The 25,191-nt window shown below is 45.7% G+C and overlaps 1 protein-coding gene across 1 annotated transcript in view; it reads left to right on the top strand.

Annotated features, from left to right (window-relative positions):
* The window catches only part of COLEC12 (collectin subfamily member 12), a 153,291-nt gene that overhangs the window by 76,618 nt on the left and 51,482 nt on the right, over positions 1-25,191 (top strand). The window lies entirely within an intron of this gene.

Here is a 25,191-nt window from a genome sequence, read left to right as displayed (position 1 = left end):
ATAAAAATGAACCCATAAAAAAGTTTAAAAGTCATCTCTGCACCCCGTAAACATTTCCCCTGCATCTACGAACATGATAACTCATTTGAGGGCAGTGAAAACCAGCAGCCTGACCAGGAATTGGCGCAGTGGACTTGACGTGTCTCATTTATTTTTCTTCAGTCCAGCTTATTGTAAGCCTCACATATTCGACAGCAGAGTATTGAGTAGCTGAAGAAAGACAGATGTGAATTACAATGTAATGAGGCTCATATGTCACTCTGACAGGCCACTGACTGACTCTCCGTGTTACTGCATGTGGAGCCAGAAAAACTGTGCTGTTTATCCTGTTTCTCTCAGTTCCTGCAGAACCAGTTCTTTCTCTCAGGTGACTCACACCTACTTGCCAATGCCTCATGGGCACTTCTAGGGGCCTAAATCCGAGAGCCTTTACATTTCAAAGAGGTCATCAGAGAAGACAGCCCAATGTACGGCAGGACAAGAGAGGCAACTTTCACAAACAAGCCACCTCTGCGGGTATTGTAGGCAATGCAAGGATTAGTATAAGACAGCTGAACAAATAATTATAATTCCGTCTGCCACAAAAATCAGAGCAGGCTGTGTGTGGAATGACTCAGTGGTACAGAGACGGGCTGGAGCCAGGATGGCAAGGAATTAGGCCTAACCTTGGGTCTGGAGGGTGGAACTCCCATCTGGGATGGAGTTCACTGTGTAAGGATTTAGGTACCATCTCATCTCTAGATCTGGGAGAACAGAACATCACAATATGAAGAAAAGGCAGCACTAACTGAAAACAGAAAAACCTAGGTAGGAGCCTCATTCTGCCACTTGCTAGCCTTTGACTTGTGGTGGGTTACATGACTTTACGGAGCCTTAGTTGTTTCATCTAAAAAATGGAGATGGCAGAAATTCCTAGGTCTCTTAGAAGTGATGCTGTGATCAAGTGAAACAGTGTTGATGAACTGTGAAACTTCACGCAAACGTTTATTGTCCTCTTCTTGGCTCTACAACATATGTGATTCTAGAAGAATTATCGTAGGTGATGCCTTCATTCCAAGGTTGCACAAATGCATTTTGAATTCAGCCTTTAAAGTTAAGGCTATGCTCTTGTCTTGGTGACGGTAGCTTTCCTAGGTACAGAGAAGCAGTGAAGTAACCCGAGTGAAGTAGTCTGTACTCAGGTAAAGAAACAGCACCTGCATTCCCCCCAGGTACACAGGCGCTGCCTCTGTCCTCCGTGGCCCGCAGGCTGGGTGTCTGGGACCAAGGCTGTTGGTGGGCAGTCCCAGGTCTGTCCTTGGGCAAATCGCTCCATCTCCAGGCCTCCATTTCCCAACTTCAGATTAAGGAGCCGAACAAGTTGGTAAGTGAGGCCTCTTCTGCCTTTCACATCGTGTTTGCATCAGAGTCTGTATTTTGCTTTCTTATTTTGTTTTGCTTCCATTTATTTACCAGTTTGCAAACTTCTGGAGCATTACATTTTTTAATTAAATTTTATTTTTTAAATTCATATTCAGTTGTAAGAAATAATGGAAAGCAATCCTTTGTACCCTTTACCCAGTTCCCCCCATGGTAACATTCTGCATAACTCTAGTACAATATCACAAGCAGGATATTGGCATTGGTAGAGTCAAGATGCAGAACATGTCCATTATCACAGGTTCCCACATGTTTCCCTTATATAGGTAGCTTCACTAACTTCCCTCCCCTCGCCTTCTCCATAATCCCTGCCAGCCACTAATCCGCTGTCCATTTCTATCATTTTGTCTTTTCAAGGATGTTATATACATGGAATTATACAATGTGTACCCTAGTATAGTTGGCTCCCCATCCCCACCCCTGCCACTGAGCATAATTCTCTGGGACTTCAAGATTCGTACCTGTATCAGCACTCCATTCCATTTATTCATGAGTAGTTTTCCGTGGGATGGGTACATCACAATTTGTCTCCCCATTCGTCCGCTGAAGGGCATCTGGGTTGTCTTCAGCTGGGGACTTCAGTGAGTAAAGCTGCCATATACATTCATGTGCATTTTTGTATGAACCTAAGCCTTCCTTCCTCTGGGATGTATTGCCCAGGAGTGCAATTGCTGGGTCATACAGTAGTTAGATATTTGTTGTTTGAGAAACTTCCAAACTGTTTTCCATTGGGTGTACTATGTTACATTCCCAGCACAGTGTGTGAGTGATGCAGTTTCTCCGTATCCTCACCAGCATTTGGTGATGTCACCTTTTTATTTTAGCTATTCTGATAAGTGTGTAGTGGTATATCACTGTGGTTTTAATTTTATTAAATTAAAAATCTAATGGCAAATGATGTTGGATATCTTTTCATGTGATTATTTGTCATCTGTCTGTCTTCTTTGGTGAAATGTCTCTTCATGTCTTTGGCCCATATTTTAACTGGATCATTTGCTTTTTTGCTATTGAGTTTTTGAAAGTTCTTTATATATATTCCCCACTAGTCCATTGTTGGATACATGGTTTGCAAATATTTTGTCCCACTCTGTAGCTCGTCTTTTCATCCCCTTAACAGGACTTTTCCCCAGAGACAAAGTTTTTAATTTTGATGAAGTTCAATTTATCAGTTTTTCCCTTTGTGTATTATGTTTTTTGGTGTCAAATCTGAAAACTTTTGCCTAATGGGAGATCCTAAAGATTTCTTCTAATTTTCTTTCTAAAAGTTTTATGTTTTATATTTAAGTCTGTGATCCGTTTTGAGTTAAGTTTCATATAAGGTGTGAGAATTGCCTGTGGATGTCCAAATGCTCCAGCACCATTTGTTGAAAATGCTGTCTTTTCTCCGCTGCATGGCTTTTTCACCTTTGTCAAAAATTTTTGCTCCACCATCAAACATAATTTAGAAGACTCAAGAGGAAGAGAAAAGTCGATTGCATGCACGTATATTGTTGTTTATTGTATTCTTCCTTTTTGAAATTCCAGGTCTCTTTTCTTTCTCTCTCTCTCGCTCTCTCTCACTCTCTCTCTTTTTTTTTTTTTTTTTTAGCTCTTCTTAGCTCTTCTTTCTGAGTAGGTCTGCTAGCTATAACCTTTCTTAGTTTCCTATCCTCTGAGAATGTCTTCCTTCCCCACTTTTCCTGAAGGATATTTTTGCTAGGTATAGGATTCTGGGTTAACAGGTTTTTTTTTTAATGCACGTAAAAAATACTGTTGCCACCTCCATATTTTCAGGTGAGAAAGCCACCATTGTCTGAATTGTTTTTCCTCTATAAATAAAATGTTGTTTCTCTCTTGCTGCTTTCAATTTTTTTTCTTTGCCTTTAGCTTTCAGAAGTTTAGTTATGATGTGTCTTGGCAGGGGTTTATTTGGCTTTATCCTATTTGGGGTTCATTCAGCTTCTGAGTCTGTAGGTTTGTCTCCTGCCAAATTTGGGAAGTTTTCACAGCTATTATTTCCTCAAGTACTTTTGCAGCTCCTCTCTTTATCCTCTCTTTCCAAAACTCTGATGACATGTCGTTTAGGTTGTTTTGTTTTGTTTTGGACCCACAGCTCATTTTGTTTCTAATCTATTTTCTTTTTGTTGTGCAGATTGTTGTGCAGATAAAACACTATTCTGTCTTTCAGTTCACTGGCTCTTTCTCCTGCTCCCTCCATTCTGCTGCCGAGCCCTTCCAGTAAGTTTTTTATTTTGGTTTCTTACTTTCTGTCGTTGTTCTAAATTTCCATTTGATTCTTTTTTAGGTCCATCTGTTTCTTTGATGAGACTGTCTATTCATTCCTGACATTTTCTATCATTTTGTTTGTTTGAAACATATTCATAGTTGCTCACTGAAGCATTTTTTACGGCTGCTGTAAAATCCTTGTCAGGGAATCTTAAACTCTGTCATCTGGGTATTGGTATCTATTGATTGTCTTTTTTTTTTCAATTGAGTTTGAGATTTTTCTGTTTCTTGGTATGACAGTGATTTCAACTGAAAGTGGGATGTTTTCATATTATTTTATGAGACTGAATCTTATTGAAATCTTCTGTTTTAATCTGACTTTCTCTGACAGGACTTCTGTAGGGCAGGGGTGGGCACCACCTCATTGCTTAGGTCAGGGCGGAAGTCCAGATGCCCTCCTCAGCCTCCATTGACACTTGAGAGGTGACATTTTGCTCATTGTTATCACAGCTGATTACTAAGCGTCATTGCTGGGCAGGCGTGGAAGCTCCAGCTCTCCACGTGCTCTACTTTGACACCGCAGTGCGGTGGCCTTGTCATCACTAGGCAGTAGTGAAAGTCCCGACTCTCTGGTAGGCGCTCTCTGACACCACCTTCGTGAGGTACTGGAGACCTCCTTACAGCCCCACAGGGTGGAAATCTAGGCTCCCTACCTGGGTTTTGCTGACATGGGTGGAGGTAGGGCCACCTGTCTTCTGTATGTGGTGTTTGGTTGGAGCATAGCTTTTATTATTTCAAAATCTGCTGTCTTGCTAAGCTGCCCCTTTCCTTGAGAGGGCAGGCTCTTGTGGGACTTTTGTCATCTGTGCCCTTTGGTGTTTCCAGGTGGCTGGCTTCTTCAACTCTGAGTATAGGATATGAGAAACAAAAAGAAATAAGAACCACTCACCACCATGTTGTTCCTCGGGTCCTGAGATCCCTAGCTAGTCTGCCTTCTTTTCTCCACCTTTTGAATCTTCTCAAGTTTGCTTTCTATCTAATGCCCAAGGTTTTAGTTATACGTAGCAGGATTGATGGGGAAAAGCACGTCTACTTCATCTTCCTAGGAGCGGAAGTTCTAAGCGTTTTTAGTCAGCTTGGTTTTCCAAGCACAATATTTTACGAACATATGGCACCACTTAACAAACCAGAAGGGCACCAAACCACCTGCAGGAAACATTTGCCTCTAGGATTTATGTAAGAAGAAAAGCGTCTGCCATGTGCTTGGCACTTTACGCATAATTTCACTTAATCCTCAGAATACCGCTGCAGGGAAGGTATTATTAACCCTGACTGGCCGAGGTGAGAACTGAAGTTCAGAGAAATTAAATAACTTGTTCCAGATCACACAGCTAGTAATTGGCAGAATCAAGATTTGAGGCCAGTTTTGCCCACGTTTTTTCCCACCACGTGCCTCAGAGCTGCCTGGCACAGGGACGGTCTTTCCTGCTTCTTTCACACGCCCGTACCTGGTAAATCCCATGCAACTCCAAGTCACTTAGGGGAAACATAGTCATATATGTGTGGTTATGTGTATAAATGTAAATATCACTGTGTCGCTGGAGAGGAATCCTATGGTTAGGGTAAATAATCAATAAATACCTATAGGACCAAATTAGTGAAGGTTTCCACCATGTACCATGTTCCAGTTTTTGCTCTATGAAGGGTCCCCATGGTGTGATAGACTGATTCCATAAGTGAATGAATACCTACAGAATCCTGCCTTCAGATTTGAACTGAAATACTGGCTGTTCCTGGGGCTCGAGGCGTCTAGCTTGCAGACTGAAAACTTACACCTGGTTCTCAGACCTGAAGACTCAGGCTGAAACTTATCAGCTCTCCTGGGCTCCAGCTCACCAACTGCAGATCTTCAGACTCAGCCCCTACAACTGCGTGAACCGTTTCCTCTATATCCTCTGGGTTCTGTTTCCTTGAGAACCCTGACTGACACGCTCCCTTTCTGCTAAGTCTTCTAGACACTTTTCTGTCTCTGAGCTTTCTCATACCTGAGATCCCCGGAGGCACCCCAGGGAAAGCTCCTTGGAAATGGGGCTTGGATGGGACACCCCTCTCAGGTGACTGAGGGCTGATGCAGCCCACATCCCTGCCCCTGTGCTTCCAGCTTGGGCCTGACTCTTGGCCTCTACACCTGTGCTCATGCAGCAGAATCAGCTGTGAGATCATGAGACACACTACCTTTCTACCAAGCTACAGCCTGGCTGAAGTGGTCCCATCACAGGAAGAGCAGTCTGGGGAGTAAAGGCACAGGTGCTCACTGTTATCTCACATTGTCCAGTCATCTCTCTTAGGGGCCTGGGGTCAGTCTGCTCAGGGGGACAGACAGGTGGCTAAAGCTGAACCTGGGGTCGAACCCAGCACTGAGTGGGGAGGTGATTATCCAAAAAGACAAGAGAAAAATGAATCAAAGAGGGTTGCAAGCCAGTCCTAGAGAGCACTGAGGGCCAGGCCAGTGTCCAATGCCAGTCCAAGAGGGGAGCCAAAGTCAGAGCCAACAGCAGAGTCAAAGGTCAGAAGCCCAGCAGAGGTAACCAGAAAACAGGATGTGGTGGGTGGGAGGGAGACACGAAGGTAATCCAGAAGTCCCTACTGTTGCACAACTGTGACTCGTTTCTGTGGCCACCAGCCATGTGGCCATGAATGGATCAGCCTGGTTGAAAGGCCTGTGTAGGAGTGGTTAATTTTTCATTCAGTTTATACAGCCCCATCCTTAGTCCTCCTTTAAGTTAATATGTGGCTCCATCCTGTCTTTTGAATATTTTGTTTTATTCAGTAACACAAGTTCATGACTTGGTCAAAAAAGCGTTAGTTTACAACATCATAATCCATTTCGCCATAAATTTCTATCACACTGATAATATCTTTAAACATATGAAATGGCACTTTGAGATTCTGTATCGTTAGAGTACATTTTAATTCATTTTATACTGTCTTATAAATAGCAGGCAGAGGAATGATATTCTTGTTTTACCATTTGTTTTTTTTTTCTTTTTTTTTTTTTGCTACATTTTTCCAAAGTTTGAAAAACATCTGCTGATAAACAAACAAAGCCACAGGACTGACCCAGTTCAAGGGAATAAACAGATTTCAAGGGATCAAAGAAGTCACTGAAGTTCGTAAAGCAGTGCTTTCATGACCGTATTACGCTAGCATGTCGCTGTTGGCACGTGTGAGGATAGAGGCATCAGAGTTTCCATTTCATGCTTAATTTTCACATGGTTTTACTATTCTCATTTTACCTAAAATAAGTTAAAGAATAAACCAACTAGAAATACATGTGGGAAAAAAGGAAAATGACCTGGAATGGATTTTGGAGCTCTTCCTATTCCAGTGCAGCAAAACAAAACAAAAACAAAAAAACCCTCTTCCCACTCCCTTTTTTCAGTACCATGAGTACAAGAACCACAGGTGAGCCAGCCCAGAGCCGTGCTCACCTGGCTGCAGGTGAGTCAGGAGGCGGCCCAGTGACCTGGTGACGTTGGCTCTGGACACAGTGCAGACATTTTAGATTTGAAAGGATAACTGTTCTCTTACTTCTGCACCAACTGGACAATTTCCTCAGCTCTCCACTTTGGTTGGCTAATGGAAATACAACTGGAATCATCAACTCCATTTATCTTTTGGATAGAGATTTCCCAAAGAAATTAGGTTGATATGTTTTCTTTCAAAGCTGTCTTTTCAGAAGGCGGGAGAGTAAAGCGTCACTGAACAGAAAACAGATACCACCAGCAAAACCCTTTGCTTAACATTCTGTTCTTTAGTGCTGCTGTGTAAGTGTGTCATGTTAGCACACCCAGTGCTGTCTGCGTGCTGTGTATGTGTGTGTGTCGGGGGGCTGGGGCAGATGGGAGCTGCCAGCCTGGATTTTCCCTCTCTGGGCGTCAGAATCTTGTCTCTTTTGTGGGGGAGGTAGGCAACTAGGTATTTATTTATTTATTTATTTATTTATTCATTCATTCATTCATTCATTCATTCATTCATTTAATGGAGGTGCTGGGGATTGAACCCAGGACCTTGTGCATGCTAAGCTTGCATCTACCACTGAGCTATAGCCTCCCCCCCCCCAGAAACTTGTCTCTTATAGTCACCTGTGTCCACCCGGTTTACAGATCTATTTATAACGACCCCTGAAAGGTGTTTGTTTGTTTGCTTAACCCAGGGTTTGTCTGAAGACAACAAAGGAATTTCTTGGGCATGGTTGAAATCACACTCTGTGATAAGTGAAGACCTCACACCATTTGCAGTTTGTGTGTAGCTACAACAAACCATAAGGAAGATAAGTGGGTTTTGCTCTGTTACCAGTTTCGTCTTGCTCAGGGCCTGTTCACCCTTAGCCAGTGGCGTCTGGGCCAGGCTGGGTCTTTGCATCAAGCCCTTGTGGCAGTTGGTCTGGGTGGCATGTCTTACTTTCCCTGAGCTGGTCATACGTAGCTCTCAGCCTTTGTTTCTGAAAGTCCAGTCCTTAGGAACCAAGTGTTTGAAAGTCCTCCCAGTAGGATTAGAATTCTTCTGAGTGCTAAGACTATAGACGCAAAGTTGAAAACTCCCTTTGGAAGGGCAGAGTAATTTAACTCTTTTTTTTTTTTACATTTTTTTTATTGAGTTACAGTCATTTTATAATGTTGTGTCAAATTCTAGTGTGGAGCCCAATTTTTCAGTTATACATGAAGATACATATATTCATTGTCACATTTTTTTTTCTCTGTGAGCTACCACAAGATCTTGTACATATTTCCCTGCACTATACAGTATAATCTTATTTACCTATTGTGCATATGCCTGTCAGTACCTACCACTATCACCACTGCTATTCAACGTAGTCTTGGAAGTCCTAGCCACAGCAATCAGGCAAGAGAGAGAAATAAAAGGGATCCAAATTGGAAAAGAAGAGGTAAAAGTGTCACTATATGCAGATGATGTGATACTATATATAGAAAACCCTAAAAGGTCCACACAGAAACTACTAGAACTAATGGAAGAATTCAGCAAGGTAGCAGGTTACAAGATTAACGTACAAAAATCAGTTGCATTTCTTTACACTAACGATGAATCAATAGAAAAAGAAAGTAAAGAAACAATCCCCTTTAAAATAGCACCCAAAGTAATAAAATACCTAGGAATAAATCTAACCAAGGAGGTGAAAGACTTATACATGGAGAACTATAAAACACTGATGAAGGAAATTAGAGAAGACTTAAAAAAAATAGAAAGATATCCCATGCTCTTGGATTGGAAGAATCAATATTGTTAAAATGGTCACACTGCCCAAGGCAATCTACAGATTCAATGCAATCCCTATCAAATTACCCAGGACATATTTTGCAGAACTAGAACAAATCATAATAAAATTTATATGGAACCACAAAAGACCTAGAATTGCCAAAGCATTACTGAAGAGAAAGAAAGAGGCTGGAGGAATAACTCTCCCAGACTTCAGACAATACTATAGAGCTACAGTAATCAAGACAGCATGGTATTGGTACAAAAACAGACATATGGACCAATGGAACAGAACAGAGAGCCCAGAAATGAACCCACAAACCTTTGGTCAACTAATCTTCGACAAAGGAGGCAAGAATATACAATGGAATAAAGACAGTCTCTTCAGCAAATGGTGTTGGGAAAACTGGACAGCAGCATGTAAATCAATGAAGCTAGAACACTCCCTTACACCATACACAAAAATCAACTCAAAATGAATCAAAGACTTAAACATAAGACAAGATACAATAAACCTCCTAGAGGAAAACATAGGCAAAACATTATCTGACATACATCTCAAAAATGCTCTCCTAGAGCAGTCTACCCAAGCAATAGAAATAAAAGCAAGAATAAACAAATGGGACCTAATGAAACTTACAAGCTTCTGCACAGAGTAATTTAACTCTTGAAGGAAAAGTGAATGTAGGTGGCTCACTGTGGGGAAGGGGGGCGCCGTGTGACAATTCCTGCAAAACACTTTGGACGCTCCCGGCGAAGTTGTCCCTCGGACCATGGCTGCTTGGTCACTTTGTGCCCAATGTATGTGCTTCTTGCTTTTGTGCACCTGCTTCACCTTCCAGGAGCTCCCAAGCATACACCTGAAAGTAAGGAACAGACTCACTGCCGCCCAGCGCAGAGGGGAGGGGTCATTAGATGAGCCACGTAGACAGCCCCAGCTCGGCTACTGCTGAGACACTGATGATGTGAGGGTGGAACACTGCACAGGGTAGGACTCCTGGATCTTTCAGTCCCTGCAGTCAAGGGGACACGGGAAGTCACCTTCTCACTCGTGGTTAACTTTCGTATCGTTTGGCTGTGCTTGTCTGTCAGAAGTGCCCACTTTTGTGTTGCTGTGTTACAGTTGTGCCCCACCATGCCCTGCTAGGGTCTGAGTCTGTGTAGACTAGAAGTACAGAATCACACAGATGAGAACAGGAAGGGATTCTGAAGGTCATTGGCTACACACACCCTCACCTCACAGGTGGGGAAACCGCACGTCACGGGATGCTGCATTTGGCCTCAGAGCCTTCATCGTGCCTTCAGAGCAGAGCTAGTGCTGCTGTTTAGAATGGAGGCCTTTGTCAGAGCCATGTGTTAACTCCTCCAGAAGACATAGGGCCCTTTCAGGTCCTTGGGTCCTCTGAATTCCAGGTCATCTTGGAGCACAGCCGGTTTTCCACCTTCCTGTCCCTGGACCCTGAAGAAAGAGGGCTTGAAGCCCGCTCTGAAGCTCAAGTAACATGGTGTGGCCACTGCCAGGCTCCCGAGAATTATACTGAAGCAAATTTTTGAGCGTATTCTCTTGAGGTACTTCTTAGAGGCTCTCTAGAGGAGAAGACAGCCCAGTCTCATGGACAGGAGGATGCATGGTGAACCTAAGTCCAGCCCTGGCCCTGGCCCTACCCATGACACCTGGAGACTTTTAGTTAGAGACATCATGTGGACAAGTCCTTGGTGACAATTAGAAGGTGTTTTTCCTGTTGATAACCACTGTGCTTTCATGAGCAACTAAGGAGTCAAGAACTGTTTGGCTTTCTGAAAACCTGGTCTATTTCCCCTGGAATAAGGGTTGAATCCTGTAAGGAAGCCAAAGGTAACTACGTTGCTTTGATGGACAGAGTTGCTGGAGATTTTACAGAGGAATTATTTAAAAGACCAGCCAGTATGAGCAGTGACAGATCCGAAGCACTATAATGCAAATAAAAATATTTGATTTCCTTCATGAATAACTAATTGATAATACCTAAATACTAAGACAGTTGAAGGCAGCCTGAATGCAGATAGTGTCCGAAAGAGCATATGCAGTTCATAGGTGAGAACTCTTAGGTCGTGATCAGAAGACATTCACGTCCAAGACCGTCTATCTACATCCCATTAGCTCTTGCCTTCCGAGGCTCTAAGGAGAGTCATGGCCCATGTAGATGAGTCCCAAGGAAATAAAATTCCATTCACTAATCTAGCCTTGGTTTCACTAGGGATAAAGAATGCATCTTAACAAAATAAGGAAGGAAAGTTTATTTTTCTGGAAGCTGTAACCATATGTTCCCAGATGCTGCCTTGCTCCAAAACGCAGGGAAAGGAGGTTTAGGCTACTTATTTTGAAAAAATACATACCCAAATTGTTATTTCTTAAAACAGAACAACAAGCCCTCCAAAAGAGTAAATGTTACCCCGAACAATAATAAATAATGGCACAAACGCCTGTCTTAAGAAACCCACTCAGTCACGTCTCACGTTGCACAACCAACCGCCGTGTGCTCAGGCATTCCTGCGGTGATTGAAGACACATTCCAATAGTTGTAAACATCCAGCACAGACCCAAGCGTGCACCTCAGGATTCCAGAGCTGCCGCCGGCCAGTTGTTGACCATCAGCGACCTACCAAGTACTACTCAGACCTCTGCCAGGTCTCTGGCTTTGCACAATACACTGAAATCCACTCGGGGTAAGAAAGTGCCTGGGGGGAATCACCCTTCAGGAAGCCTAATAAAGAAGAAAGGCAATGTGCCATTTCAAGGCAAAATTGCTTTCCTGCAGCCTGGTCAAATCCCCCATGAAATACAATGGCCTTTCCACACCAGAGAGTGATCGCTCATTTCCCCTCACGCCCCGAGCCTCTTTTCCCTTCGGGTTTATTGAGTGTTTAAGGCTGCATGTTTGGTCATTCCAAGTGCACGAACTGATGACAGACTGGAGGGATCTATGGAGCCTGTAAACCGTTGAACACGCAACTGGCAGCACTGAGACAAAAAGTTGCTTCGTTTTGACAACATTCCGGTGCGTCATTGTCCTGTCTGCAGAGGTTATCCAGGGGAGAATTAACCTGGACCTTTTCCATCTTCTAGATACCCACTTGCCACAGTCTCTTTTCTGCAGTTTCATTCCTCCCTAGCACGACCAGCAGTCCTGCACTGGGGACACCAGCAGAGAGGAGGAGGGTTGGCTCTTCATCATGACAGGAAGTGGGAAGACCTTGCTGAAACTGTCATGGGGTTTTCTGTAGACTGGGACTTAAGAGAGCCTCTCTGGAGACCTGCCCTGAGACGCCCTCTCACAAGGGCTGTCAGAGGATTTAGCCAAGACCCGCAGGTCTGTCCTAGGTTTGGTTAGTCCCCAGCAAACTGTGAGACAGATGACAATTAATTGCCCAAGTGCCCCACTGCACCCCTCCCCATGCATCTGCCCCAGGCCCGAGTGGGGGCCTGTTCCTTCCCAGCACTGGGCAGCAGCCTGGACTTAAAAACTAGTTAACTAACAACTGGTAACAGCACAAAGTCCTGTTCTACCCCACAGCATCTGCCTTTTAACCGGGGTTGAAACTCAAGCCATCAACCTGCCAGAGAGATTTAGAGAGAGCTTCACATGAAGGTAGAGGCCATGTGTGTTCCATTCATGCATGTGTCCCCAGGGCCTGAGCCTTAGAAGGAGTTCAGTACATATTTGCTAAATGGATGAATAAATTAGTGGATGACCTGACGAGGGATGGCAGAGCAGGGCTTGCTCTTTGGGTGGGTTTGACAAGAAAGGCCTCCCGTGCGGACGGGAGCACAGAGCTGCCGCTGGGATGGAGGAGAAGGCTCCTCTCAGGTGAGCCGCCCTCCGGTCCCCACTTCCCCCGCCACACACATACGGGGTCTCTAGTGCCAGTGGTCCCCGCCCACGGCCCCCAGCCACCTGACGTTCCCTCTGCCAGGGGCACCTTCTGCATGGCCCGAGACCAGCAGGTAGAGCACGTCCTCGCCCTCAAACTCTGGGTGCATTTTCCAGGGTGGCGTTTCAGGTTTGCGTCTTGGGGGTGGTTTGGGGTTGTTTTGTTTGGTTTATTTTGCTTCTTATAAACAGTGCCTTGAGCTGCTGATAAAGTAGCCTGGTTTCCACGGGTGGCCCTGAGATGCTTGGCATTATTTGGACCCACTCTGTTGTCTTAAATTGGTAACAAGATCAAAGGACTATGGGTATGTTTAGGTTAGGATTCAGGTCTGGATACTGCACACCAACTGGTGTTTGAGTCTCGCCTTCTTGTCTTATTTAAGTCCGCGGGTGCTCTGAATCCGTGTATAAACACCTCCAAGCGGTGCAGAGCAAAGAGGCAGCATGTGGGTGAGGGCAGAGCTGTAGGCCCACATATCTCCCCCAACCCCGCCCCCCGGAAAACATGGAGGTTTCACCTGACTCCGTTTTTGTCTTTGGTATGCCTCCATGTCAGTTTTCTACATATAATGACTGACTTCTGTGAATTCCATTCTGGACGTCACTGCATGGGATAGTTCAGTGTAACTTAGAGTTAACTTACGGTTAACTAGCTCCTCTAACTCATCCGTGAGGTTTTCCTTGCTGCGGGCGGCTGCCTGCCCTCTACCCAGACCCCTTCCCTGCATCAGGGCCCACAGAGTGTGCAGACCTGCCTCCGCCCTCGGAGGGAGGGAGGCTCGTGGCGGAGAGGAGCCTGGCTGGGACGGGCTGGTTGTTTTCAAGCATTGGAGAAAAGTCTTCACTGGCAACAGCGGAGGAATCTGCTGACCTTGGGTTTTACCGTGGAAGTGGGTGGAAAGGGAACTTGCTGCTTGAATCTTTTATCTTGACAGTGGTTGCTTGTCTTGGATAAAGGAGCAACATTCCTCTAAAACTAGAAATTGTGGCCCTTAAGATTGAATGTGTCTAGAGCAGCTCTAATTTTTTTCAAACCGAGAATGGGGTGACGAAGTCAATTCAGTGGAGGTGTTAAGACTGTAGGTATTACTGTTGCAGAGTGAGGGGCAGGGTGGGCTCACGGGAGGAGGACGAGTGCTGCCCTCTCCGCTGCCGTGTGGTCCCCTGCTTCCCCAACCTTCTGTGAAGCAAAGATGTGTAAAGACAGGCAGGCAGGTGCTGTTTTATTTATTTATTTGACCTGAACGTTAGGTTGTAATCCTTACCTGCTTCCATTTGGAGGCACTTGAGATATTTGGACGTGTTTAGCACCTTCAGTTTCCCTTCCCTTGTTGGAAAGTGCTCCAAACTGTAACTGATGTAGACGTGGGAGCAACTGTGGAAGCATTTTTCTGGCAGCCCCCAAAGCCTCTGCATTTTTTCCTGACGTGGAATTGACCCTGAATGAGTGAATGGCCCAGTCTTTAGTCTTTTGTCTCTTACATTTAACCATCCTAATGTGGCCTTTCCTGGTTAAGATGAACAAACTTTACAGTGTCCATCACTTTTCAAGGTTTCTGGAAAGAAAAGGTCGATGAGGTCCTGCCAAGGCTGCAACAATCGTTTATGCATGTTTTGCTTTGCAGAAAGGCTCCCGGAAGGGCCGAGCTGCCTGGCAGGGGGACCTTCTTCTAACTCACACAGAGGCACCTATGTGGACCCAGGGCCATGGCCTTACTGTGACTTTTGGCTATAGAGCCAAAATCAGGAAAAAAAAAAAAAGTCTGGCAGACAAAATGCTAAGTCTGATGGATTTTCACTTTTCAGCCTAGAGTGTGGTTTGGTGCAGTCCTCAGTTAAGTCGGTTCACATTGCACTCATCCTCAGTGCAGTTGGAGAAGCTGTCTGACATCAGATTAGGTGGTGGAGAGGAACCCAGGTGAAAAGTGTGTTGCACTCACCCAGACCCATCCCAGAGACGGCCGGGATTTAGAATAAGAAAGAGCACGTCGATTTTGTTTTGTGACCAAGACTTTTTGAGGGCTTGCACCAATATGGTTTGTTTCCAGAAACTAACATTACGTGCAGCCACTCCTTCCCAAACATGTTCACTTTGGGGATCCTCACCAAAGAGGGAGAAGTGTGACTTGTGACTCTGACTGGGAAGGGACAAGAAGCTCAGTGGAGACTGAGGCAGGTGTCACCTCCATTTACAAAGCTGGTAGCAAAGTCACCAAACCCAGCAGCTCAAGAGCGCAGGCCAGCTCCTTGGCCGCCGTGCGCTCTGGGTTGCAGAGGGCCTGTAAATTGCATAGCAATGGCCGGTGCCTCCAAAGGAATAAACATGTGCTTTGAGTTTTCCAAATGAGTCAGACGCACACCGCGAGATAAATGCTGATCGCAAGCAGATGTGACGTGTGCTTTTCAAGAGGGACAGGCAGAGGGGATCGTGTACTGGCGTCTCCCACACTCCTTGGGATGATGGACTGACACTTAATGGGGTCTGGTCCCTTAACAAGAAACACTGGGAGGTGGGTGATGTTCCCCCCACCCCTTCTTTCTTTCTGCAAGAGGAATCTACATTTTAAGCCTTAAATGTAAACGTGTTCTGGCTCCAATTTGTCGGCTGACTCTAATCGCCTCGGAACTTATATAAACTCTAGGTGAGTAATTTCCCCGAGTACAGTGCCCCCTTGGAATGTGTGTGCTGTGAACTCAGATTAAACTTTTAACCTCACATTTTTCTGGGAAGGATTATTATCTGTGTTTTTTATTGTTTAAAAAAAGCAATAAGAAACTCAAAAATGTCTCAAGCTCTTTCCGTGGTTCAGTTGGTGCACCTCTCGTGAGGCTTTCCTTGGCGCTGTGCGTGCCTGGAGTCTGTGGACACGCTTGGCTTCCTAAAATCGGGATGAGGGGGCCTCTTGTGCCAGAACTGAGACTGTCAGGCACCGGTGCTCTTGTCTTCCTTGTGACACTTCCAGATGAACTGGGAACGGCTTATAGGGCCCCGTGCCCTCCCAACTCAGCTGCGGAAATGCCAAGTCTTTGCTGATGCGCACCATGTCCCCATTGCCAAACGACATTCATAACACGTCCGTCAGCAGAGCGGGAGCTCTGAGTCTTGGGTTTCCGCTGCATTCTTCCACGCTTGGCTTTCATTCACCTCCTCCCCTTCCTCTAGCAATTGGGTTAACAGGTGCCTGGCTCTCCCTGGGACTGCCGCACCAGTCCCGGGTGTCAGGCTTGAAGATACATTGCTTTGCAGCCTTAGTCCCTGTACCTGTTAATCACTTGTTCGGTCCGTTAACTGTTAGCCTTTTCATATAAGGATTTTGGGGACTGAGTTGGCATCGATGTGGAAACAAGTGGACTGGCTTATTCTTCCAGGAGCTCCTGGTTGTTTGCACTTGGTTTTTGTGGGATGACTGCAAAGAGGCAGCTGGGAGGTATTGTGTCCGGGGAGGAACAGTGGGCTGGGAGTCCAGGATTCTGCCATCAACTGGTGTGGCCATGGGCAAGTCAGTGTATCCGACAGCGCCTCAGCTTGTCCATCTGTAAAAGGGAGGTGTTGGATTCAATGGTCTGCCTGTTGAAACAGTAATAATACAGTTAGCTTTACTGTCAGAATTCAAAGGAAAGCAAACACCAAAGCAAGAGGCAAAAATCGGGAACTTTTCAAGGCAGAACGTAACCGCTCATCCCGTCGAAGGCTGCTGTGCCAGGGCCCTTCTAATGTGTTGCGATGCAGCGTTCTGCTGAGACACGATGACGCTGTCTTCGTGTCTGGTTCGTCCTCCTAAAGAGATCCTGCGTTCTTGAGTAAACAGGAAACACACTGTTCTGGCCTCAGAAGAACAAGGGAGGCTGTGGAAGCATCATTTCCACGCCAGTGTTTGGAAGATTGATTGAATCATTGGTTTCTGGTGTTCACTCCTCAGCACGCACATGCACGTGTACACACACCCCCCTCCACCATGTCCCGGGTGCACCGGCTTCCTCCCACCTCCCTTCCCAGGCCCCTCTCCTCTGTCCTGTGGAATCACAGAACAGAATCAGGCGCACTTTTTTATGTTCCTGGCTTCATGGGATTGTTTCTCTGGTGTTCGCCCATCAATGGCAAACAGCTGGCACTGACCCAGTTTCAAATGCCCGAGGCAGATGTTGGGGTCGGGGGTGGGCGGAAGCACCCGAGGATTCCTGTCTCCAGAAGAAAGTTTGAGGGTTGGGGGTCTGCTCTGAGGAAGGACTGCTGAGGCCCCGTGTCCCGCACTCTGAAAGATAGCCTCACCCGCACCTGTGCCTCGAGCAGCCACCTCCACAAAGCCCAGGTGAATACTGAATGGCATGTTGTCATCAACCTTCTGACAAGCCTCACAAGGGGCTCGCGTGCTGGTGCTGGGACAGGAGAGCTCATGTACTCGTTAATTTTACAAACACTTGTGAGCACCTATTGTGTATCTGGCACTGTGGTTAAGCACTGAGACACAAGGACAAGTGCAACGGCATTGCCTTCAAGGAGCTTAGGATCTTGCAAAGGACAGGGACGTGTACATCGTCTGCTGGAATGTAACGTGCGTGCTGCGCTGGTGGTTCGGATGAAAAGCTGTCCAGGGACAGAGACAGAAACTATGAGGTCTGCCGGGATTTCACTTGGCTGAGAGACAGGCAAAGGAACCCGCACGTGCAGGTGTAGAACAACACGAAAGAACACAGCGTGGCTGAGGCGTAATGTGGATCCGTGTGACTGGAGCACAGATTCGTGGTAGGAAGTGGCAAGAGATGAGGCTGGAAAGGCGGATTGGGATCTGGAAGAGCCTTATGCAGGGCCAATGTGTTAAATACACGTTTGATCTCAAAAAGACCCAGGGGGGTTTATAGCAACACATAATACATAGAGAAGAAATTAAAGTATAGGAAACATAAGGGATGAAAAATAGTATGACTGTGAACAGTTAGTTCATATACAGTTTATGTACTGTTGGCTGTTAGGGGTGGGACAGAAATTTGACTCTGAGCTTCCTAGATGCCAAAGTGAAAACGGAAATGTGAACTTTGCTGTACCCATATGAAAAAAAGCCAGTTGCGCAAAAGAAATAGGCATTTGTTGGATCTAAGAGCCAAGGGAAATTTCTCCATTGATTCTCATCAAAGGCTCAGTGTGGGGATGCAGTGGAAATATCATCCCTACACTAGCAATTTTTATAGGACTGTTTCTTGTAATGTCCCTCCATGCAAGCCAATGGCATACTGCCAAAGCGTAATTCAGTAAAAGGAGCTCAACGCGGGGCCAGGACGATTCAGCCTAAGCCTGCAGCTTTTTGATGGTTTGGCTCAGTGCGTGGATACAATTTAGGGTATCTAGAGAAAATAGAAGTTCTTCATATCTTTTAGCAATCATCCAGGACTATTACTTCTTACAACGGGGCTCTTAAAAAGTCTGGGACAGCAGGCAGTGAACTTGAGCCTCCATTCATTGGCAGAGACCTCCAGGACAAAAGAGTTTGAACTCTGGGTTATGTAACAAAGAAAAACAATGTTTCCCAAAGATGTTTAATCATGGAAGAAAAATAATTGGTCATCCTGGACTAATAGTAATAGCCTATGGCTCAGCTCCAGCTGACCTGGATTAGGGCTGGTTACTAAGGAGAGTTCTCTGACCTGACAGCATGCGTCTTGCTGTGAACTCCGGGTTGAAGGTGATGCCATAAAAAGTCGTCACATTACAGAAGTGAAGCTGTGGGTCAAGCATCTTTACCAATTTGATTGTTTTCCAAAGCGGCTGAAGTGATAATGTGAAGCACAAATCTAGGTCCCAGAGGCTGGGGTGTGTGTGTGTGTGTTTGTGTGTTTTGCATTGGTCTCCAAAGGCTTGTGGCATTCACCAAATAGCGTGTAAGCCAAAAGAGAGTGTAAATTTTGCCAAACATACATAAATCCTAAATATTATACAACACTGTACAACTTGTAAAATGTATCCCCCTCATTCCCATCTCATAGCTAATTTGAATTGCATAAAAACCTTGAGCAGGATGGGTGTGATTGTCCCATCAGACAGATGAGAAAACTGAGGCTTGATCAAGTGGGCAAGGATGTGGGGTGGGACAACCAGGATCCTAACTCAGGTCTTTTGATTTCAGTACAGTTATTTTCCTGCCTTCCCAGACCCTACAGGCTTACCCAAAGGAACAGTGAATTGTAGGTCACGAGGCCACCAGCTAGAGGAGCGCCTGTCAGAAAAAAAATTCCAAACGCTGTAGGTAGGGAAATCTCCCTGCAGTTAACTCAGAGAAAGTGTCACCTCTGCAGGCAGGAATGCCAAAGTGATGCAACTGTTCACTAGGACCAGCACTCTCTAGTCTCTGGAACCCGTGGGTGGCACCAGGTCCCCAAGCATTTGTCCTTTCACCCTTCGATTTACCAAACATGCATGTTGCCACATCTGAGTGTGTGAATGTGTATGTTCTCAGTACAACACAAGAGCAGTTTCACAAACACTGTAGAAACTTTAATCTTACCTGTGGTTATTCAATGACCCAATCTTCTCAAAGGTGACTTCCTCACTGTAAATATAAGGATGGACTTGAGATCTGTCTGTTGTAATAACTGCTTTTCTGAGTACTCTCAGCATTGCCACCTCCTGCCTACTTTTTCATTGAGCATCTAAAGACCTAACTCGCATCTAGTTACTTTGGTGTGCAGTGGAGAATTTGTGGACATGGACTGTTTTCACTGGATTCCCCCTGAAAATACGAAGAGGCGGGTAAAATTCAGACCTTGACGGTACCGCTGGTACGATGCACTAAGTTGTTAGCTTGTGTCCCCAAAGACAGACTCTCCTCCCGATCAACAAGAGTACATATAACCAGAGAGCTGCAAGCACTCAAAAGGCATAGCACCAAATCTCCACAATTTATAGCCAGGGAGGCGATTCCAGATCTCAGAATGGTAGGCAGACCTGGTAAGTCAGTACACGTTGTGTATTCACTGGAAGACCGAGACACTTTTAGCGGTTACTTGCCAAGAGTTCCCAAAAACAATCCACTCCCAAATCAACCCGGGTAAAATGTTCCAGAGTGTTCTTTCCTGTTCTCTGTTTGGGCACACACATTACCTCTCAGCCCTTTCCAGCTGGCGCCTGCACACACTCCCAAAATGAGGGGATAGATCCTGTCCTCAGTCTCAGTTCAAAACACTGGGAGTTTACAGACTGGTTCTCCACACCGAAGAGCCTGCTTCTCTCTGACCTCCCACACTGTTAGAATTAGAGTTCGTGTCAAGTCAGAGGGAACAAGGCCCCCTGACAGCCAAACCTGAGACTGATTTGGGAAAACCATTGTTCAGAAATGGCTTTGCAATAAAACTGGAAATTCAGTTTAAGAAAGAAAGAAAGAAAAGGATGAAAGAAAAGAGAGTGGAACCAGTTCCTCGTCAACGCACAGCTGCCAGACTCCTGCACGGTCACTTCCTGACAAACATCGGTTTGCTGCTTTTGGAACGATGTCTGTCCCACCACTGCAGCGGCAAGGGGCATCCCAGTGCCTTATGTGACAGCAGTGACAAAAGCACTAGGAAAGCAGTTTTCTTAGCGCTTGGGGATGACAACACGTGCACCAAAGGGATCAGTGCCTCTCTCATCTTCTGAGCACAGAAGAGAGCCACTTGCTGAGTGACCCTTAGTGCCAGGAAACAGTTAACGGACCATCTCTGAAAACATCTGAGTCCCAGAGAGTAGTCTCTGCTTTGAAAGATTCCAATACGAGTTTGTCATCTTGCCTCTTTTTCAAAAATAGCTCGTAGGAGGGGAGGCGTAGGCCATCTCTGCTTTCATAACAAACCAGTGTTTGGGGAGCGGGACTCATTTCCCTTCCCAGGTGTCCGGAGCCCCGGAGGCCTGCTCTGGGAAAACGCAGCTGGGACTGGGTGCAGCATGTCCGGGCCCCCCACAGGTTGAGGTGGCATCTGTGAAATGAAGTCCGGCAGTGCGTTCGCTCAGTGTGGTATTTTTATTTGTGCTCTTAACGGTAAAAGAAAAATCTTTGGCCTTTCACTTAGAACAAAAGCCAATCCTCAGAAAGCTATAGGTGAGGTTTGTGGAATACCATGGCGGAAAATGAATTTGCATTTGTGGCCTGATCCTGGGAGTGTGATTCTGACCACGAATGAGATTTCCCCATCCATCGGCCGGGCTCAGGGATTAGCAGTTTTCCAGAAGTGCTGTGCCAAGTTTCCAGCTCCATTCTTCAGGCCTGAGTCTGTGGGTGGCACTGAGTGAGCTTGATTCTGTCGGGGAGTGAGGTGGGGTCGGGGGATGGTTATTCTGAATGGCTGGAGGAAGACCAGGGATGGCTTTGTGACCTGAGGTTGGGTTTAAGAAGCCCAAGGCGGGGCTTGCTGTTATGGCATGTTGCAGAGTTTCCATTTTACCATCTTTAGCGCTATCTCGTTGTGTGTGTGTGTGTGTGTTTTTTTTTTAAATGGCTGCCTACTATTCAGTAGCATGATTCTGTGTGGGTGTGTGAACTGGAGAGATGCACCTTGCATCTCAAACATTCTTTCCAAACTCTCCCTAAAATAAGTTCCTTTCCGAAGTTATACTGGCTTTATAGCAGTGTATCAAACTTCATTCTAACAATAAGCTCATCTTTTCGATTGTTAATACCCTTAGTGGTGGGTTGGTCCATCTTCACACTATATTGTGAGTAACACCGTAGGTTGCTTTCCTTCTAACACTCAGCTCACACACTGTCCAGGAGAAGGGAGTGTGTGTTGTAGGAGGAAGAGGTGCTTGGAGCCAAGGAGAATCGGGAAGGAGGGCTCCGAGTGAGTTATTCCCATTAGCTGGCAGGCACAGGAGCACGTGGAGCTCGGGCAAGGATGTTCAAGAGAGAGAAGGGCAGTGCAGAAACAGAGGCAGGAGGACTCCAAAGAGAAACTTCTTCCGCTGTCGAAAATGTGAACAAAGCTGACCCTGCTTTGGGGCGGGAAGCTGTGTGCTCTCCCAACGGTTCCTTGGTCAAAAAGCAGTGAAGGTAGGTGAGATTTTATAAGCACAGCCAGTTATGGCAAAACTGCAGATGTGTCTACTCCTGTTCCGGTGCCCCTGGGAATCAGATTTCATGGCAAAAGCTAGTGTTAATGTCTCATTAATTAGCTGGTAGCCCGTCACTGCCAGGAATGCCTTCAGTTATTTCTCCAACATGATCTCTATTTAGCCCGCGTCTGTGATGTACCGGCTCTCCCAGACGTGAGTGGCCACAGCAGTTAATGAAATGACATCATTGTATTTAAAGTGGCGTTTCCAAAGTTCCCTCGATGTGAGGTTGGCTTCAGGGGAGACCCACATGCGTACAAAAACTTTGAGCGACTCTTCGGTAAAGAGGCTCCTACTTGGAGGCCACGTGAGCACGCGCAGTAATGATGGCGCCATGCTAATTAAGACTAATGGCCCGACGAGCCATCGCGATGATCCAATTAGGCGACGTAGTTGGAGATTACACAGATAACTCTGCTCAAGACATCAATCTACTTCAATTTTACCAGGCCTCTATTTAAAATGAGGTGGTATTTGACTATAATAAAATAGTGTAGTAAGTAGTTTACTGTGTCTTGCCATTGTGGAAGCTGAGGGTTACTAACAGCCTTAAAAGTTACCGTTTAAGCTTGATTTTCTTTTTTTTCAAAGACCAATTATGTTCATGGCTTATGACCAAGTTGGTTTTTTTTTTATTATTATTGTTGTTCCTTATCCCTCCTGCTGTCCAGCTAAGACTATTTCACAGTTCATTAGCCCCTTGACTGGAAGGTAAAATGGAAGAAGTTGAAACTCACATCCATCTGCCTAGCAGCAGATCTGGTAAACTATTTTGTGGAGAAGATACTGAAACTCTTGGCTAAAAATCCCCTTTGTGTTCCCCGTGGATTAAATTTTCCTTCAATTTCCCTAGATCCCCGATGTTGGAGAGAGCTAATCATTAGCTGAACTGATTATTTCTCGGTAGGGTAAAAAGTAAAGTCAGCGGGCTTCTGCTTTATATACATTAATTTTGTCTCGTGTAAGGAAAAACACCGATAAACCCAAGAAGAGAGCGAAGCTTTTTTAATTACACATGGCTCATGCTGTGGTTACACGCATCAAAACGAACTTTACTTAACTTGGTAGATGCTGTCAGCAAAGAGTCTGAATTTTCCTAGGGCACTTTATTTTTAAGAGCTGTGAAAATACATATACAGATGTATCTGAATCAAAGTTGCCATAAGAGATTGATCAGTTCTCACATGTGACGTGGGAAAACCTCACCAAGGCATTGCACCCTAGCGTAGAAGCTTTCAAACATTTCTTTAGGGGGCAGAGGGAAACCACAATGTTTTACTGGTGGAAATTTCCTCACGAGGCTTAGCCTGGATGCAGTTTTCTGCCTTTTACTGTGAAGCATGGATTGGGCGGGTGGTGAGAGTATAAAGAAAAGCCAGGAAGGGTGCTGTGGCCTCGGTTCACTTTCTGCTTTTTCTGAGGCACCTCCTCTAGTCACTGCGACATGATAAACACCTCGGTGTGCTCTCCAGTCTCGTGTCTTGAGACAAGAGAACACCAGCTCAGAGCAGAGAAATAACAAATCATTAAGACCTCAACTCACAGGGACCCAAGTTCACTGGCAATAAAAGGCAGCTGTGCTGACAACTTTACCAATTAACCGGCCAAACGCCAGCATGTCACTGTTACAAAGCAGGCCTGGGGGCACCCAGGGGGCCATAGAAACAGGGCCAGCAGCGTGGCACCCACCCTGCAGTAAGTTCTGTGTCCTTTCCCCCAACAAAACTCCTTACTATGCGGAGAAGCCCCAGGCCTGAGTCAGGTGTACACCTGGCCTCTTGCAGAAGGCTCTGTGCCTCTCGAAATGCTGGTAGGAACAGAAAAAACAATTCTGGAAGTTAAATTTTTGAGCATGTTGGGCACTTTCAGGTATGCAATTTCACTGAACCTTCACAGTTGCACTGCTGGGGAAGTATACGCAGCCTGCTGTCCATGAGCGAGGAAACTGAGGCACAGAGCTTCCCGGTCCAGGTCTCCCCGGTTCCCATCTCCAGTCTTATCCCAGGACATGTATGTCCAGATGAAGCACCGAGAAATGCTTCTTGTAGACCTGGCTGCCATGAATTCATGGTGTGACTTTGGACAAGTCACATAACTTCTCTGAGCCTCAGCTTTGTGTCTGAAAAATAAGAGATCATTCTTACAAAACTAAACATACTCCAACCATAGGATCCAGCAATCATGCTCTTTGGTATTCAACCAAAGGAATTGAAAACTGTCACACAAAAACCTGCACACAGATGCTTATAGCAGCTTTATTCATAACTGCCAAAACTTGGAAGCAACCAAGATGTCCTTCAGGAGGTGAGTGGATAAATAAACTGTGGTACCTGCAGATAATGGAATATTAATCAGCCCTAAAAAGAAGTGAGCTATTAAGCCATGAAAAGATGGAGAAGAAACTGTGTATTGCTAAGTGAAAGGAGCCAACAAGAAAAAGCTACATACTGTGTTACTCCAACTATATGACATTCTGGAAAAGGCAAAACTATGGAGACAGTGAAAAGATTAGTGGTTGCCAAGGGTCATAGGGGAGGGAGGGATGAACAGGAGCAGAGGCTTTTTAGGGCAGTGAAGCTACTCTGTGTGAAACCAGTAATGATGGATACGTGTCGTTATACATTCGTCCAAACCACAGAATGTATAACGCCAAGAATGAACTCTAACGTGAACTGAACTGTGGGCTTCGGGTGGTGATGTGTCAGTGTTGTAACGGGCGGACTGCTCCGGGGGGGGGTGTTGGTAATGGAGGAGGCAACGCACGCCGGCGGGTGGGAACAAGTACCGGGGAACCTCTACACCTTGATTCAATTTTGCTGCGAACCGAAAACCACTCCAAAAAGATAGTGTTCATTTAAAAAAAATTAAATGAAAAGAAACTCGAAGGTCTCCTATTAAAGTGCTCCTCCGACTCTAATGAGTACGGGAATCCCCTCAAGCTCTTGTTAAGAAGCAGATTCTGATTCAGCAGGTCTGGGGAGAGGCCTGAGGTTCTGCATCTAACAAGCTTCCGGGTGATGCGGGTGTCGCTGGTGCACAGACGGAGCCTTGGTATGCAGGTGGTAGTGTTATCCTGGGATTCGCAGATGGCAGCGAGCACACCTTTGTCTTCCAGTCATGGCTGCGTGCCTGGGCCTGGTAGGTGCCTTGTGTACTGGGTGCTCAGCACTACATACGTGGGATCTCGTTAGCACAGAGAAGGTGGCTCAAAGGAACACGGTCTAAGGGAAGTTTGTAACTTCAGCTGCTCAAAGATTCTGCAGTTCCCTGAAGGCTCCAAACTTCAAGGACTAAACCAGAGCCTGG

Source organism: Camelus dromedarius, chromosome 32, assembly GCF_036321535.1.
Source record: "Camelus dromedarius isolate mCamDro1 chromosome 32, mCamDro1.pat, whole genome shotgun sequence".
NCBI classification, from domain to species: Eukaryota; Metazoa; Chordata; class Mammalia; order Artiodactyla; family Camelidae; genus Camelus; species Camelus dromedarius.
The sequence above is the reverse complement of the archived record's forward strand: the minus strand, read 5'-3'. Positions and strand labels throughout refer to the sequence as shown.